The sequence below is a fragment of the Hyperolius riggenbachi genome, chromosome 2 (assembly GCF_040937935.1).
Source record: "Hyperolius riggenbachi isolate aHypRig1 chromosome 2, aHypRig1.pri, whole genome shotgun sequence".
NCBI lineage: Eukaryota > Metazoa > Chordata > Amphibia > Anura > Hyperoliidae > Hyperolius > Hyperolius riggenbachi.
The window spans coordinates 494,811,776-494,827,439 of record NC_090647.1 but is presented as its reverse complement, the minus strand read 5'-3'; the positions used below and the strand labels follow the sequence as shown (position 1 = coordinate 494,827,439).

The 15,664-nt window shown below is 43.5% G+C and overlaps 1 protein-coding gene across 4 annotated transcripts in view; it reads left to right on the top strand.

Moving 5' to 3' along the window:
- DYRK1A (dual specificity tyrosine phosphorylation regulated kinase 1A) overlaps nt 1–15,664 on the top strand; it is a 150,825-nt gene that overhangs the window by 71,304 nt on the left and 63,857 nt on the right. Inside the window, exon 3 of one of the 4 annotated variants that reach the window (XM_068270420.1) lies at nt 5,820–5,889. The exons of the other annotated variants lie outside the window; for them this stretch is intronic. The gene's annotated coding sequence lies outside the window, so the exon portion shown is untranslated. The remainder of the gene's footprint in view (nt 1–5,819; nt 5,890–15,664) is intronic. 4 annotated transcript variants of the gene reach the window in all.

Genomic DNA, 15,664 nt, shown 5'->3' with positions numbered 1-15,664 from the left:
GTTGACAATCAAATGGCCTGAAGGTTCAAATATTGTCCTGGGCACAGTCTGCCAATCTTTGAATACTCTCCCTGTGTTCCCCTGGGTGGTCTGGTATTATTATTATTTTTTTTTTTTTACTAAATTCCCATTTCAAGATCTCCCCAAAACTAAGCACTCCTTGCTTGTTAAGCGCTAGCGATTGCTAGTGGAAAAGGGCCCTCAAGGCCCAGGCACACTTGCTAAACGCAAAACGCTAGCGCTTTTGCTAGCGTTTTGGTCAGGTGTTTTTTTTTGTTTTTGCGTTGAACGCAAAAAATCGCCATTCACACTTGCCGATACATTTTTTTTTTTTTCAAAGCAATTGCGTATAGCACTTCTATAGCTCTGAAACGCGATCGCCGGGAAATCGCCTGAAAATGGTGCAGGCTACACGTTTGGTGATTTGCGTTACTCGCCAGTGATTAAAGCAAATCGCCCAAGTGAGAACGGGCCCATAGGGTATTATTTGACTAGCACTTTAAAAAGCGCTAGCGCTTGAGCATTTTCCTGAAATCGCCGGCAAAACACTCTAGTGTGAATGGGCCCTTAGGGCTGTTTCACACTACAAGAGCTTTATCTAAGCGCTTAAAATTTTAGAAGCTAATGTAATGCTATGTGTGTGTTCTCATTTGAGAGGTGGTTTTATAAAAATCCTCCATAGCATTGTATTAGCAATAGCGTTTCAAATTACAAGCGCTAAAAAAAGTTCTTATTGTCCCAGAGCTGGAATATATGAACTGTTGACCTTTTTAAAATCTAGTTACTGCACTCAGAAGCTGTTGTCTTCCAGGCAAGAGTTTTTTATGGCTGTAATTCCTAATCAGTGATGCTACCGCCACAGTCCAACTAGGTCCCAACTGGAGAGAAACGGTCTCTTGCATACCTGAATGGTTAACTCTTGCAGGCAGAAGAAGAAAAGGAACACAGCCTAGTTATTTGTATGCTTGGCACCAGGGCTGTGGAGTCTGTACAAAAATCTTCCGACTCCTCAGTTTATGAAACCACGACTCCAACTCCGACTTCGGGTACCCAAAATGCGGAGGGACCTGGCAACGAGCTGTCGCCGGCCTGTCGCGCACCCGCTCCCGTGTGCTAGCGACAGGCCACAAATGTAGCCCGTGAGTATGGGCCATAAGAACTGCTGTAACCATGAGTTTAGTTTATTAAAATGTAAAACTTAAGTGGTTTAATTCAGGTTTAAATGCATCATTTTTATAATTGCATTTCTATGAACTAGTTATAAAATGAGAACCTGGAATTAGGACTTTAACACTTTGATAATAGGCTTCATTCAGGCTTGGGAAAATCGGTGCCTTGCACAGAGTTCACCTGAGGATCCAGGGACTTCCCAGAGTCACACAGTACGGCTAGCACAGGCCAGTGTTCGGCTGGCAGCTTTGCTACTTCGGCCACATATTGTGACATGAGGGGTCTTTTTAAACAAATCCCTCTAAGTTTATGGAGCCAGCTGCTGATATGCAGATTAGCTGCTGTGTCCGAACCGTCAAGTCACGAGTTTAGAAGTATAGATTTAGCAGAGTATAAACATAATGTTATTCATAGACAAACACATTGGAAATCAGGGTCCATTGATACAGGAGGGGGCAATCACTCCACCTAGTGCTGCTTTTTTAAACGGTTGTGTTTATTTATCGCAGTCTGTAGTTTGTAAAAATAAGCGTTCGCGCCTCTGTGTCTTCACGCTGTTGTGAGCCGCACAGAAATAGCTGAAACTGGAATAGAAGTTCTAAATATAGCCCAATTGTTGGGCAGAGCTTGCTGTCTCACATGTGACTGCGAATATCATGTGTCTGTTAATTGGTGTTGCTTGAACATGCTAAAAATCAAAATGTGTGATCCGTGTTCCCGAACAGCTTTTTCACTCCGCCTGCTTTGCCTGCAGAGGGGTAACCTTGACTGGAGTGAACAATAGTTGATTGTCACATGGTTTGCAAACCACAGCTTGTTCTGTATCCTGGAAATCTTAATACTCTGCACAGAACTGGGACCCGTCCAGAAACCATTTAGGGAGGAAAGAAAGGGCAACTCCTGCCACGACTTTCATGTTTGCATTCAGGAGTGGTTAGAACATTAGTGCTCTTATTGCAGTCTTTGCCCCGCAGAGATTTTGCTTTACTTGCTCTCCATGTACTTTGGAGCCCTTAAAGTGGATGTGTGGGGAAATATTTCCGAATGGAATGCAAAAAGTAAACTTTTTTTTTTTTTCTTTCCATACATGTTTACAGCTTTAAAGGACTGTGGTAAGAGGTATATGGGGGATGCCATATTTATTTCCTTTTAAACAATACCAGTTGCCTGGCTATCCTGCTGGTCCTCTGCCTCTAATACTTTTCAGCAATAAACCCTGAACAAGCATATGCAGATCGGGTGTTTCTAGCATTGTTGTCAGATCTGTTAAGATTATCTACATGCTTGTTTCTGGTGTTATTCGGACACTACTGCAGCCAAATAGACCAGCAGGACTGCCAGGCAACCAGAAGGAAATAAACATGGCAGACTCCATATTCTTCTCATTTCAGTTGTCCTTTAAAAGTTAGGGTTTTTTTTTTTTGTTTGTTTTTATTGCCTGCTTTGTTGAGACATTTCCTGACCACCTGCTATGGCAATTGACTATCTTGGGCGCAAGGCAGCAGGACTCAGTATATGGTGCAGAAACAGTAATAAAAATCTGACTTAAAGGACAATTGCAAGTAATCATTAAATGCAAAATGCATACTGATAAAATGTAGATTTCTCCCAGAGTAAAATGCACTATAAACAGATTTGTCAGGTTTTGGACTAGTCCATTTCCTCATGGGCAGTATGTGAAAATTGTGAGTGGGCTCCTCGAAACAATTGCTGGCTACGTCTATTGATCTAACGGCTAAATAAAAGAGCGTGATTCCTGCAAATACGGTGTGCTGATATACTTGATTGCTGCCCATTTCCTCATGGGGACTCGGGTATTTCGTTATGTACAAAAAAAAGCACTTAACGGCAGTTGTGTAGTCCAACTGCCAGAATAGTGTGAAAAGGAGCAGGTTAGATAGTGGCATGATGCTGAGAATAACTGGAGGAGTACAGGGTCTGTTGGCAGCTACTATACTGTAGTAAATGCAGACAGGCCAGGACCTTGTGAGTGGCTCTTGCAGAGCAGAAACACTGATTGGCCATCTCTGTGGTCTCTCCTTCTATAAGGAAGCCCACAGTGTAAGCTGTGATGCTCCTGTCTCCCAGGCAGAGAGCTGCTGTGCTGGGATTACAGGAGAGAGATTTACATACTTCCAGGAACTGTATATGAATGACGAGCTCTCACCAGAATGGTGACAGCAGTCCTGGATAGACAATACAAGGGTTTAGAACATCTGTTAAGCATTTGCTGTCATTGTCTATATAGAGGAGACTTTGCATCACTTTTTGTGGTGGTGCCAGTTCAACAAGTGTGTGAATCTATCTAATGATGATACAGATTACAATAACAACCCAATAACGTGTTTTCATCTTTCCCACACTGAAAAATGTATTCACTATATGTGAATTCTCATTGGAGAAATTAATTCATGTCACCAGCAACAGGAAGTGAAAGGCTAGGCTCTTCCTCCGTAACCAGTTCGCTCTCCATTGCAGCCCTGATCCTGTTCAGGTACAGGGAGGGTGCACTTCTGTGCTGCGCTTATGTGAAAATGTCACAGTCTAAACCGTGCACTTTGTGACATATGCATAGCAGCATGTGTGGTAGAGGAGATCCAAAGCAGAGGACATGCAGGCTAGATCTTCTCTTTTCTATGGGGCACAGTCACACATGTCTGCTTTCAGTGTGTAGGGTTCCTCAGCACACAAACCTGACCTGCACTATATTTTTGGACAGCTCCCAAATGGAGTGGGCACCCCGTGTAGTACAGCCTTTCCATACTATTTGGATATGTTACTAGACCAGCATGGTATGAGCTTAGCTTAACTTTCTATCAAGAACTTGGACAGCAATATTGCTTAAAGGGAACCTGGAGCAAGAAGTATATGGACTCTGCCATATTTATTCCCTCTTGAACGATACAAGTTGCCTGCCAGTCCTGCTGGTCCATTTGGCTGTAATATTATCTAAATCACACACCAGAAACCAGGGCTGTGGAGACGGAGCAATTTTGGGTACCTGGAGTTTGTTGAAGTTGGTGGTTTCAATAAACCGAGGAGTTGGATGAGTTTTGAACCAAATCCAGAGACTTTGTAAAAATTAGACTAAGGCCAGAAACTCACTAGTAGCGATTTCTAATCGCTAGTGATTTGAAAAAGCTCTTGCTAATGCAATGCTATGGGGGATTTTTATAAAATCACATCGCTCAAGTGAGATTACACCCATAGCATTACATTAGCAAGAGTTTTCAAATCGCAAAGCGCTCAGAAAAGCGCTCCTAGTGGGTTTCTGGCCTAAGGCGTCGTAGTGAAGGAGTTGGAGCAATTTTGGGTACCTGGAGTCGGTGGTTTCATAAACTCAGTCGTCGGAGTTGGATGGTTTTTGTACTGACTCCAGAGCCCTGCCATAAACGAGCATGTAGCTAATTTGTCAGATTTGACACACGTGAAACACCTGATCTGCATAGGCTTGTTCAAGCTCTATGGCGAAAAAGTAGAAAAGGCAGAGGATCAGCAGGATAGCCAGGCACCTGGTAATACTTAAAAGGGAATCAATATAGCAGTCTCCATATCCTTTTCGCTTCAGGTTCCCTTTAACATATTTTCTCTTGGCCAAGAATTGGGTTGTGGGCATGGTCAGTGAGGGGGGGAGAGGGTGAAATGACAAATAGCATGTGCTTACATAGTGTGAGAGAGCCCGAAGGGTACTACCCATATAGATTTGCAGCTTATTTAAATATCAACCTGGTTTTAAGGTTTTCGTTTTTAATTTGCTGGCACTATATAAATAAGAATAAGCAATCTTGTTACTAACTTTCCCTCAGGGCCGTTTCACACTATATATCGCAAGTGCTACCGTTTTGTGCGGATGATTTTACAGCGATTAGCGCAGTAAAATTACTGCTCACACCTCCGCGCTTCAGAGCAATCGCGATCAGCGCTTTATTAAGCACTGTACTGCGATCGTTCCAGAATTGCGGCAAAATGCTGCATGTCACACAACTTGCGCTAATTGCAAATCGCCTGTGATCGGCACCAATCACAGCAGTGAGATCACTGCCATATACTTACTATTGCGCCAGCACTTTGGTGATTAGCGGGGATCACCCGCTAACCGATCAAGTGCGAACGGGCCCTTTAAGGTGCGTACACACGCACTACTAAATGCAACAACTGGTCCGCCGGACCCTCACCTCACTCTTTCTCCTGGCTGCAACCAGGAGAGGGATCACGTTAGACAGTGAGAAATACAAACTATTTATCGCATGCAATTTTCAAATCGCAGATGCTTCCCAAAATCAGGCCCATCAAAATGCAGAATTTGTGTTTCATGGTGCGATTTCACTAAATTGCTGACGACATTTTCCCGCTGGGCAGCTATTCTGCAACCCTTGCTTCTATCTAATTTGAGGTTATCGAACTCCTAAGTGCCTAAGAAAAATATTTGTGAGCATACAGAACAGATGAAAAGCTGAATAGGTCATGATTAGTCTGTATGAGAACTGAGTAAACCCTAACAAAGGCACTAATACGCCTGAGACAGCCAAAACCTCAAACATAGATTTTTTTTTATCTTTTAAAAAGCAAAATAAGAATATGGGCCTCCAGGAAAGTCCTGTTTGGGGTCTATAGATACTGTTTATTTCATTAGTATATTTTTATTTCAGGTTCACTTTGAAGTGGACCTGAACTCTTGCACAGGACATAAGGAAAACCAAGAGAGACATGCACCCTGCTGTATGTATTAAGAGAGTTTCGCCTGTTTAATTCCCCCTCATTTGTGTCTAATCACAAGTTGTAATTTGAGCTCCCCCTGTGTCACATGACTGCCTATGGCAGATAAGCTCATTTGAAAGCACAGGAAGTGAACAATATGTCTGCTTCCATGAATCAGGAAATAGAAACAGTGCAGATTTATGTTAGGATTTGTATCAGCTGTAACAAAGAAATGTTTTTGTTTGAAGGTTATTATACGGTTTATCTTTTAGAGCAGAGAGAACATTCTGAGTTCAAGTTCGCTTTAAACTGAGCTCAGAGGGTGCTTCTAAATTGGTGCTGATGTGTAGAGTAACTTTTAATTTGAGTCTGAGACAATTGCTGCCATTGTCTAAAGCATATTTTGCTGATACCGTACAAAGCTTCTGAGAGGAACGGACAGTGGGGTTAGTATGTAATATTTATTTTCAGCTACGTCATGCGTTTATTTTAAATAATTTTACTCACTTCAGGTTCCCTTTAAAGAGAAACCCTGACCAAGAATTGAACTTCATCCCAATCAGTAGCTGATACCCCCTTTTACACGAGAAATCTATTCCTTTTCACAAATGTATCATCAGGGGGCTCTGTATGGCTGATATTGTGGTGAAACCCCTTCCACAAGAAACTCTGAGGACCATGGTACTCCTGGCAGTTTCCTGTCTGTGAACCTTGTTGCATTGTGGGAAATGGCTGTTTACAGCTGTTTCTAACTGCCAAAATGGCAAGCAGCAGCTACATCACCTGCCAGCAGTAAAAATGTCACCATGTGATAAATGTCAGAATGTAAATCAGGGATTTAAAAGATTTTACAACGGGCAAACACTGACTAAATCATTTATACATAATTATTGTAAAAATGAAGCACTTTTTTATTACATTATTTTCACTGGAGTTCCTCTTTAAACCACAGGCAGTGGATTTTGCAGTTTTGGTCAGCAAGTGAAGTGTGCCAGGGCTGTGGAGTCAGTACAAAAATCATCCAACTCCTCCGTTTATGAAACCTCTGACTCTTTAGTCTAACACTTACCCAGGGCTTTGGAGTTGGTACAAAAATCATCCAACTCCGACTCCTCAGTTTATGAAACCACCAACTCTGACTCCTCCACTCCAACTCCACAGCCCTGCATTGTGCACTAGCAAAATGTTTACTGTATATACTTGAGTATGAGCTGACCTGACCATAAGCTGTCCCCCAACTTTTACCTTATAAAACTGGAAAGAAAAATGTTTGACCCGAGTATAAGCTGGGGGTGGCAAAAGCCACAACACCACTCACAGCCATGACTGGCCACAACCATATATTAGAAAAGCAGCATAAATTCAGATTGCAATAATAAGCCAGAACATAGGCCTACAATGGTGATAGACATGCAAAGAACTCCTGTTGCAAAGTTTAAGCTGGCATAAAGATAAAGCAAGGAATGCAGAGCCACATAGTCATGTATCTAAAACCTGATATAGGAATGCAAGGATTTTCACCACTCAGTAGACAGTGTCCCTGTATACCTTCAAAGGCTACAACTCAAGATGAGGCTAGCTGGGACCTCCCATGGTAATGTCAAGTGTGTGGTCTCCCTCAGATTTTGCATATAGTGGGTGTCACTCAGAGTAGGGACTCAAGTATAAGCTGAGACCCCACTTTTTTGGCCCAAAAATTAGGCTTATACTCGAGTATATACATTATGTTTGTAGAACACAACGTAGATGGGGCAGAGTGGAGATCTTAGTCCAGGCTTGCCTTCAGTTAGGCCATGCTCTGAATTCCTGCTTGCACTTGGATTGCACAATCTGAGCTGGCCTGTGGAAAGAGCAGAAGGTAAGCTCACATCCCCATCCACTGAAACTCTGCTATACCCAGATAAGTTTTGACCGTTCAGAATTAAGCTGGGGCATTCCTCCTTCATCAGCTGCTGGATTTCCACTTCGAAGCAGTGGGGAATCTGGGACTGTCAGCTGTTTGAGAAAACATCACTCAACAGCATTCCCAAACTGCGATCTCAAATCTCTTTTAAAACATCTGATTGATGGCATGGTTGGATGCAGCCCATATTTGCATTGCTTTTGACAAACTGGATGCATAAAGGGTAACTCAACTTAAAACATGATTATGCAAAGATTAATGCTTTGGTCATTGAAAGCTGTTAAAAACAACCAACCTGTCTAAGACTGCAGCGGCTATGTTTATTGTACAGGTAAAAAAAAATCCATCTGAACTTGTTGGAAACCATAGCAACAGTGAATGGATTTGTACTCAAGTTTCCCAGAATTCTCTTCTCTCTGTGGCATTGGTTTAGGACTTGCCTATAAGTCTGCAGTGTGTCCAGGCTTACTGCACGGACCATTCTATGACAAAGGCAAATGCACATGTGTGGGAATGCTGTGGAGATGCTGAGTGTGCCCTATTCTTCTGTATTGCCCTTCTCTCTCCTATGCATCACTTTCCAATGCCAGGAAATTATTCTAGTGCATTGCACAGATCCAGAGCACAGCATGTATGTCAGTGTCACAAAGATTGAAGTATCTGCAATGCATGCAGTTGATCGGTGAGGATTTGTCTTGTTAGCGGAAGTGGAGTTACAATTTAACCCTTTCTGTGCTGGTAGTGCCATGGCCTTGGACGTCACATGGCGTTACGATGTACCACATCTGTAAAAAACAAGAATAAATAAAGGAAACATTTTGTGTATGTGATGCTTACGTCTTAACTTCTACACACTCTGGTTGGCTATCCAATGCTTTAGATTTAGAAACCTTTGTCAAGGTGGCAGAACTGACGTAGGGGAGTGGTGTGGAGTGCATTCCTTGTTGCCATAGTAACTGTTACCACCCCAACTACACAAGGACTAGTCTGGACAATTGCGGCATTGCAGAGCATGTGTGTTCAGTGGACCCCACATCTGTGATGAAAAGTAGCTGCTAGACTTAGCCAGGGAATGGTATCCATTGTGACACACCAATTCTGTTATGGAGCCAGTGTAGTTCTATACAGTGAGGCTTGGAAAGGCATATAAACTATTTTACTATAGTATTTTACCTAGATGTCTTACAGAGACATACCTGTGTTTACTCTTGTAAAACTCTGCATGTTTAACCATGAATGTGGCCCCGCATGGCTCTGAGATGGGAGTGGTTACTCCCTGCTGTGTGTATGTAGAACCAGTATTGGTAACGGCATTTGTTTCAATGTGTGTATGCATGCGATTCCCTCTAGCCACACCATGTACGGCTACGGGGAATTGCATGCGTGATGCAAAATTATTTTAGGGTTATATTTTTCCCATACATGCGAATTAGACAGCTGACTATGGATTTCAGTAGGCTGTTTTTCCCTGTACGAATTTGCATGTGGGAAAACGCATCAGATTGGCAGAAGGTAGAAACAGGGCTGAGGAGTCGGTACAAAAATCATCCGACTTGAACTCCTCAGTTTGAGACCACCGACTCCACAACCCTGGCTGGAAATGTGTCCTGAGGCCCCATTCACACTTAAAAGCGCAAAACGCCGGCGATTACTGCTGGCATTTTGCGGGAGCGATTTTTCCGCAATTAGCTGCGGAAAAATCACTGGACACTGCGGCGATTTTTCCGCAATCGCGTTTAGCGCTTTTATAGCACTGAAACGGAATCGCCTGAAAATGGCACAGGCTACGCGTTTGCCGATTTGCGTTAATCGCCGGTGATTAATGCAAATTGCCCAAGTAGGAACAGGCCCTTAGGGTTTTATAGCACTAGCGCTTTAAAAAGCGCTAGCGCTTGAGCGTTTTGCCGAAATCGCCGGCAAAGCGCTCTAATGTGAATGGGGCCTAAAAGTGGATCCGAGATAAACTTTTACTCATTGCATAATTGTGTTCCTTTCATATAGTTTCTATTGCATTCCTCAAGCCAAATACTATTTTTGTTTTGTTTTAATACTCCTAATTCCCTGTAAACTAAACACGCCTCGCCCACAGCTCCTTCTGTGCTTTGACACTGTAGCAAGGGCTTATGGGAGCTCAGTCTGGGCCAGAGGAGGAGGAGGTTACTAGCCATTGATTTCAGAGGCAGAGGGGACTGAATTTACACACAGGCAAGCTGATAGCATCTCCAGCCCTCAGCCTGTGACAATGTGACAAACAGAACATGGCTTCCCTCATTGTATCACATAAATAATCATAAACTTTTGAAGCTGTTTGCAGCTAGATATGCTGTGTCTAAACTTTAGAAGATATATAGCCACTAACTTGTTATAGTTAGTTTTTCATCTCTGATCCGCTTTAAGGCTGTGTTGCTCCTGGGATGTATCCAAGACTGCACTACAGGAAGCTGCCAACTCAGATGCACGCAGGTAGAGAAGTTCACCATCTGTCAATACTGGATTTCTTTCCCAGCATGCATCAGTCATCAGCTTACTGAAAGCATAATCATGTGACCACAACCTAGTTTAACCACCCTGGCGTTCTATTAAGATCGCCAGGGCAGCTGCATGAGGGTTTTTTTTAAATAAAAAAAAAAATATTTCATGCAGCCAACTGAAAGTTGGCTGCATGAAAGCCCACTAGATGGCGCTCCGGAGGCGTTCTTCTGATCGCCTCCGGCGCCCGGAATAAACAAGGAAGGCCGCAATGAGCGGCCTTCCTTGTTTTGCTTAGATCGTCGCCATAGCGACGAGCGGAGTGACGTCATGGACGTCAGCCGACGTCCTGACGTCTGCCGCCTCCGATCCAGCCCTTAGCGCTGGCCGGAACTATTTGTTCCGGCTGCGCAGGGCTCAGGCGGCTGGGGGGACCCTCTTTCGCCGCTGCTCGCGGCGGATCGCCGCAGAGCGGCGGCGATCGGGCAGCACACGCGGCTGGCAAAGTGCCGGCTGCGTGTGCTGCTCTTTATTTCATGTAAATCGGCCCAGCAGGGCCTGAGCGGCACCCTCTGGCGGTAATGGACGAGCTGAGCTCGTCCATACCGCTAAGGTGGTTAAAGAAACTCTGTAACAAAAATGTCATTCTTTTTTTCTACTATCCTACAAGTTCCTAAACCTATTCTAATGTGCTCTGGCTTACTGCAGCACTTTCTACTATCACCATCTCTGTAATAAATCAACTTATCTCTCTCCTGTCGGACTTGTCGTCCTGTGTCTGGAAGGCTGCCAACTCTTCAGTGTTGTTGTTCTGTTATGCACGCCCCCCTCCAGGTCCCCTCTATGCACACTCCCGTGTGTTTTTTAGATTAGGCAGCCCTCTGCTCTCTTGTCAGTGAGAGAAGAGAGCTGCCTGCCTTTTACAAGCTGGATAAATCGTCCTCTGAGCTGGTTGGGCTGTCACATACTGAGGAATTACAGACCTCGGCAGAGCTGTCTGCAGGAAGAAACAATCAGCCTGTCACTCTTCAGTGGATGATAGCTGCAGGGGGAAGAAGGTAAACACACAAATGATCTCTTGAGAAGCCTGCTTGTATACTGTATACAGCCTGCTTGAGTGTGGATGTATTTTCTATGTGTGGACATACTGTACATCAACCTACTTCCGGTTTTGGTGGCCATTTTGTTTGTTTATAAACAAACTTTTTAAAACTGTTTTTGACTACTTTTAATGCGCGCTTTGAGTCCAACAGGAGAAAAGCGCTATATAAATGTTCGGATTATTATTATTAATGCGACAAGGAACGGCGACATTGTGACAGAGGGGAATAAATGTCCCCTAACGCACTGGTATGTTTACTTTTGTGCGATTTTAACAATACAGATTCTCTTTAAATGAGTCAGGCTCGTGATTACTGCCCCTGGCTTCTTTTTTCCACCCCGAGCCTGCCTCTGGAGGTTAATGGAGAGTTTTAAGATCCTAGGTTTCAGTGGGCTTCTGACCAAATGGGTCTGGTGAGCCCAGGTGGGTATTAAAATTGCGTTAGGTAGGTGCTAATATGGTTTTGAGGGCTCGGAAATACAGTATATACTGTGCAGTGTTGAAGAGCCACACATCTGTTTCTGTATGTCTTGATAGTAACCATACTGGTGAACACAGACCACCGAAAATAGTCCAGTAAAGGAACACATAATGACAGGCAGATGTATCCTGACCAAGCAAAACCTGAAGTGTGTGTGTTGGGGTTATCATGCTGATAACTCATGCTTGAGTGTCACAACTGGAACAGGCATACAGCCAAGTGCAGTCCAGTAACCTGATCCCACATACTGGTTCTTGATCAGTGGAGAACTCCGGAGTGTATTAAAAGTATTACCCTAGTTGCATCAGTTAGAGCACTAAATTTAAGAATCACTTTTGCTTCCCTTGCTTAAAATTTGTCAATATGTTGAAAACATTATTTCTGCTGTGCACTATTGTGTGTCAGTGGACCCTCATGTCCTTTCATGTCCTTATCTCACAACCTTTTGTTTTAGGGACCTTACATACGCCTGACTTAAGTCGGCAGCCGATAATGACCATCTCCGCTGGTCAACAGGTGTGTACGGCAGGCCCCCACCCCCCAAAGCAACACATTGGACTGGCTCCTTCTGTTGAATAATACAGAGGAAGTGCCCTAGGCTGTGCAGAAGCGCTTCTGAACTGCCCACAACATGTGCCCAGCAAAGGGAAGTACAATCTCTTTCTTTCGCTGTGTATTTCCGGTTCAGAACTTGCATTTGTGCAGTTCAAATTGGCTGGATTACCGCTCAGGTGAACATTCAGAAGGCTGTTGGGGAAAGCAACAAGACAACGTACAGTGAATGTTTGGTCAAGAGGTTATGGAACTCTCATCCCACTGGTTCACATACATATTTAATAGAAAGTGGAAGTGCATTTGATTGGTACAGTTCCAAACGACATGTAGTTTACTTGATTCAGCAAATGGATATGGCAGATCAGTGGCGATCAATGGAAAGGCAAAACCAATCAGCCTTTCTTTCCACCAACAAACCCCCTGCCCCAACAGATTTTTGCTGGGTTTGATGTTAATTTTAAATACTGGATACATTCATATTTACATAGAAATTGTCTAGTGTACGCCTAGCTTGAGTGTTGCCTATTTTTATGTGAATCCTGTATTGCTTATCTGCTTGTCCTGCTGAAAAGTTCTATATATTCCTCCTTTCTATCATGCATATGCCTAGACCAGACCTGATGTACAGGTAGCTGGGTGATCATAGATATGGAATTCAGATCACACACAGATACATCAGGAATGCTGAGACATGGGGCATTGAGGAAGAGGAACTTGGCTGCAACCACAACACTCATAGATAAGTGCTTGTAAGCAACAGGCAGCCAGGGTGGTCTCAGATCTCCTCATGGGAGCAACATGGATTATAACCACTGCATTGATTGGAGAGAATTACAGCTTGACATTATACACAGCTTTTTGGAGTAATTATTATAATAATAATTATTTACGGATCAACCACTTAGAGGAGCTGTCAGCCATACTAGCTCAGAAAAAAACAAACATATATAAGTAGATAAATACTTGCTCTACTGGTACTTACATAACATATGTATTGCACTGTCCACGTTTTGATTTTAGTGATTTTTCTACAGTAAAAAAAGAGAAAATCCTTCTTAGCATTTCCCATTTTAAGTGTGGCTATTTTGAAGCCAATTCTGATGTAATTTCCTCCCTTAGGGCCTGAGCCCGCTAACGCAGCTGTCTGCTTTTCGGCATCTGTAACATGCTGAAAAGCAAACACAACTGCGCACACCTGCATTAGTGGGCTCAGGCCCTTATGCTGGACATACACGGCTCGATTCTGAGCCATTTAGATGACTCGATAGATAATTTCCGACATGTCCGATCTCCGGGCCCGATCATTTTGCCGTGCGATTCTGCATGGAGGACAATGGAAAAAGATAAGCATAACGAACGGAAGATACGAGAATCGCCTGCAGAATCGGGCGCGGAAAACGATCTGGAGCGAAATCGAGCCAAAATGCCCAGCATTAGTCTTCTCTGCCCGATTTGCCCACCCTTCACTATAGAAAGTGCATTGTCTCAGCATGAGAAATATTGGCCAATCAGATGTGGAAGGGGAAAACAGGAGGGAAAGAGGCTTCAGCCAATCAGGGGAAGTACAGAAGCAAAAAAGGACAACCCAGCATGCCCTGCAACTTCATTTTTGTGTACCAAATTTTGTGTGTACCAAATAAGAGTCAGGTAAACTGGGGAATGATCATTTATCAACAAGAGAAGTAATAATGATTTTAACTTTTGGATTGCCTGGTTAGCATCCTTATTACTGGTTTACTAGATAAAAATAAAGAATTGATTTTATGCCCGACAGTTACTCTTTAAACTGCTTTATAAAGAGACTTAAAATTCAGAACCAGATTTTTTTGTCTGTTGTCCACCAACTAACCAGCATGATTGAGTTATAGGAATAAGGCTCGGCTCTCACTTAGAGCCGGTGCAAAACGGTACAGCAAACGCATCCACTCAGTCGCACGTCCGCATCGATTGCCGGTTTCAATCGCTGATACTTGGTGTCCTCCAGTTCCGCCGCTGCTGACTCCTCTGCTCGGTCCCGAAGCTCACAGACCTGAGGCCGGCAGGAGCATATGGCTCCCCACTGGATTAAAATAGACCCATTCTGCCTAGCAACAGGGAGAATTTACATTGATCAGCCATGAACCAATGAGAATCCTCCCTATTGCTGAGGATTCCCATTTGTCCTTTGCAGTTCAATGGAGATCCCCATGCTTCTGCCTGGCACCGATTTGTTTAACAGGGCTAAGCAGAGGAGTTGGCAGTGGTGGACCCGGGACATTTTGGTATTTGCATGGCGGTGATCAAACACGGCGATCAAAGGGGACGTAGTGAGAACGGACACTGTCCATTCTAATAGGCTTAAATTTGCGTGCCCTGCGTTTGTATTCCATTATGGAAAAATGCGGCAGGTCCAGAAGCTGTGGTCTGATCCATTTTTTGTTTGTTTGTACAAGTGGAAGAGTATCCTATTTTTCAAAAATAGGATCCGCTGACTGCGTTTGTGGATTAAGTTTCTGCACAAGTTGCAACCTAAGCCTATGCAAGAATTCAGACTCCGAGCATATATGTACTGGCTAGGGTTCAGTCTCTAATGTTACAAGGCTATAGTGCCAACAACGTAAAGATCTACATAACTTTCCAACAACTTTGATGGCTTGCGGTGCTCCTTCTGCTTTTTACAGTTATAGCAAAAAGTTTTCAAGGGAATCTCAACTTTTTAAAGTATGAGTGTACTCTTACTTCGATGGTTTTAAAATAACGTGCCCTGATCAATAATGCAATGTACTTGCACAAATTATTTCCCAGTTTGAAGATTTAGGCACATCAGCCTAGTTACGTACAGTATAAGCTCACACTGTACTTGCACAGAGAAGAAACAAGCTGCCCTCTGTGCTGATCTTCATCTAGGTTTAAATGATGTGCTTTCAAGCCATCCCCACTGATTCTACTGGGTTAAATTGACTCTGTAAACTCTTTAGCATATCTCCGCTGTAGTGCTGATATCATCTGCAAACATGGAGTACAAGCTGCTCCTGGCTCATTTTCAGTAAAATCAGTAATATGGGAACACGGGTTTATTGATGACGGCTTCATTTTAAATGATTTTTAACACATTTAAAGTAAATGGGAACCCATATTTAAATGAAAAAGTCAGATACTCACCTAAGGAGAGAGAAGCTCTGGGTCCCATAGCATCCCCACTCCTCTCCCGGTCCCCGCTGTTGCGCTGGCTCCCCGTAGCGGTATTCGGCCGTTTCGGTCAAATACCGATGTTTCCCGGCCGAAGGGAGGTTTAGGAAATTCTGAG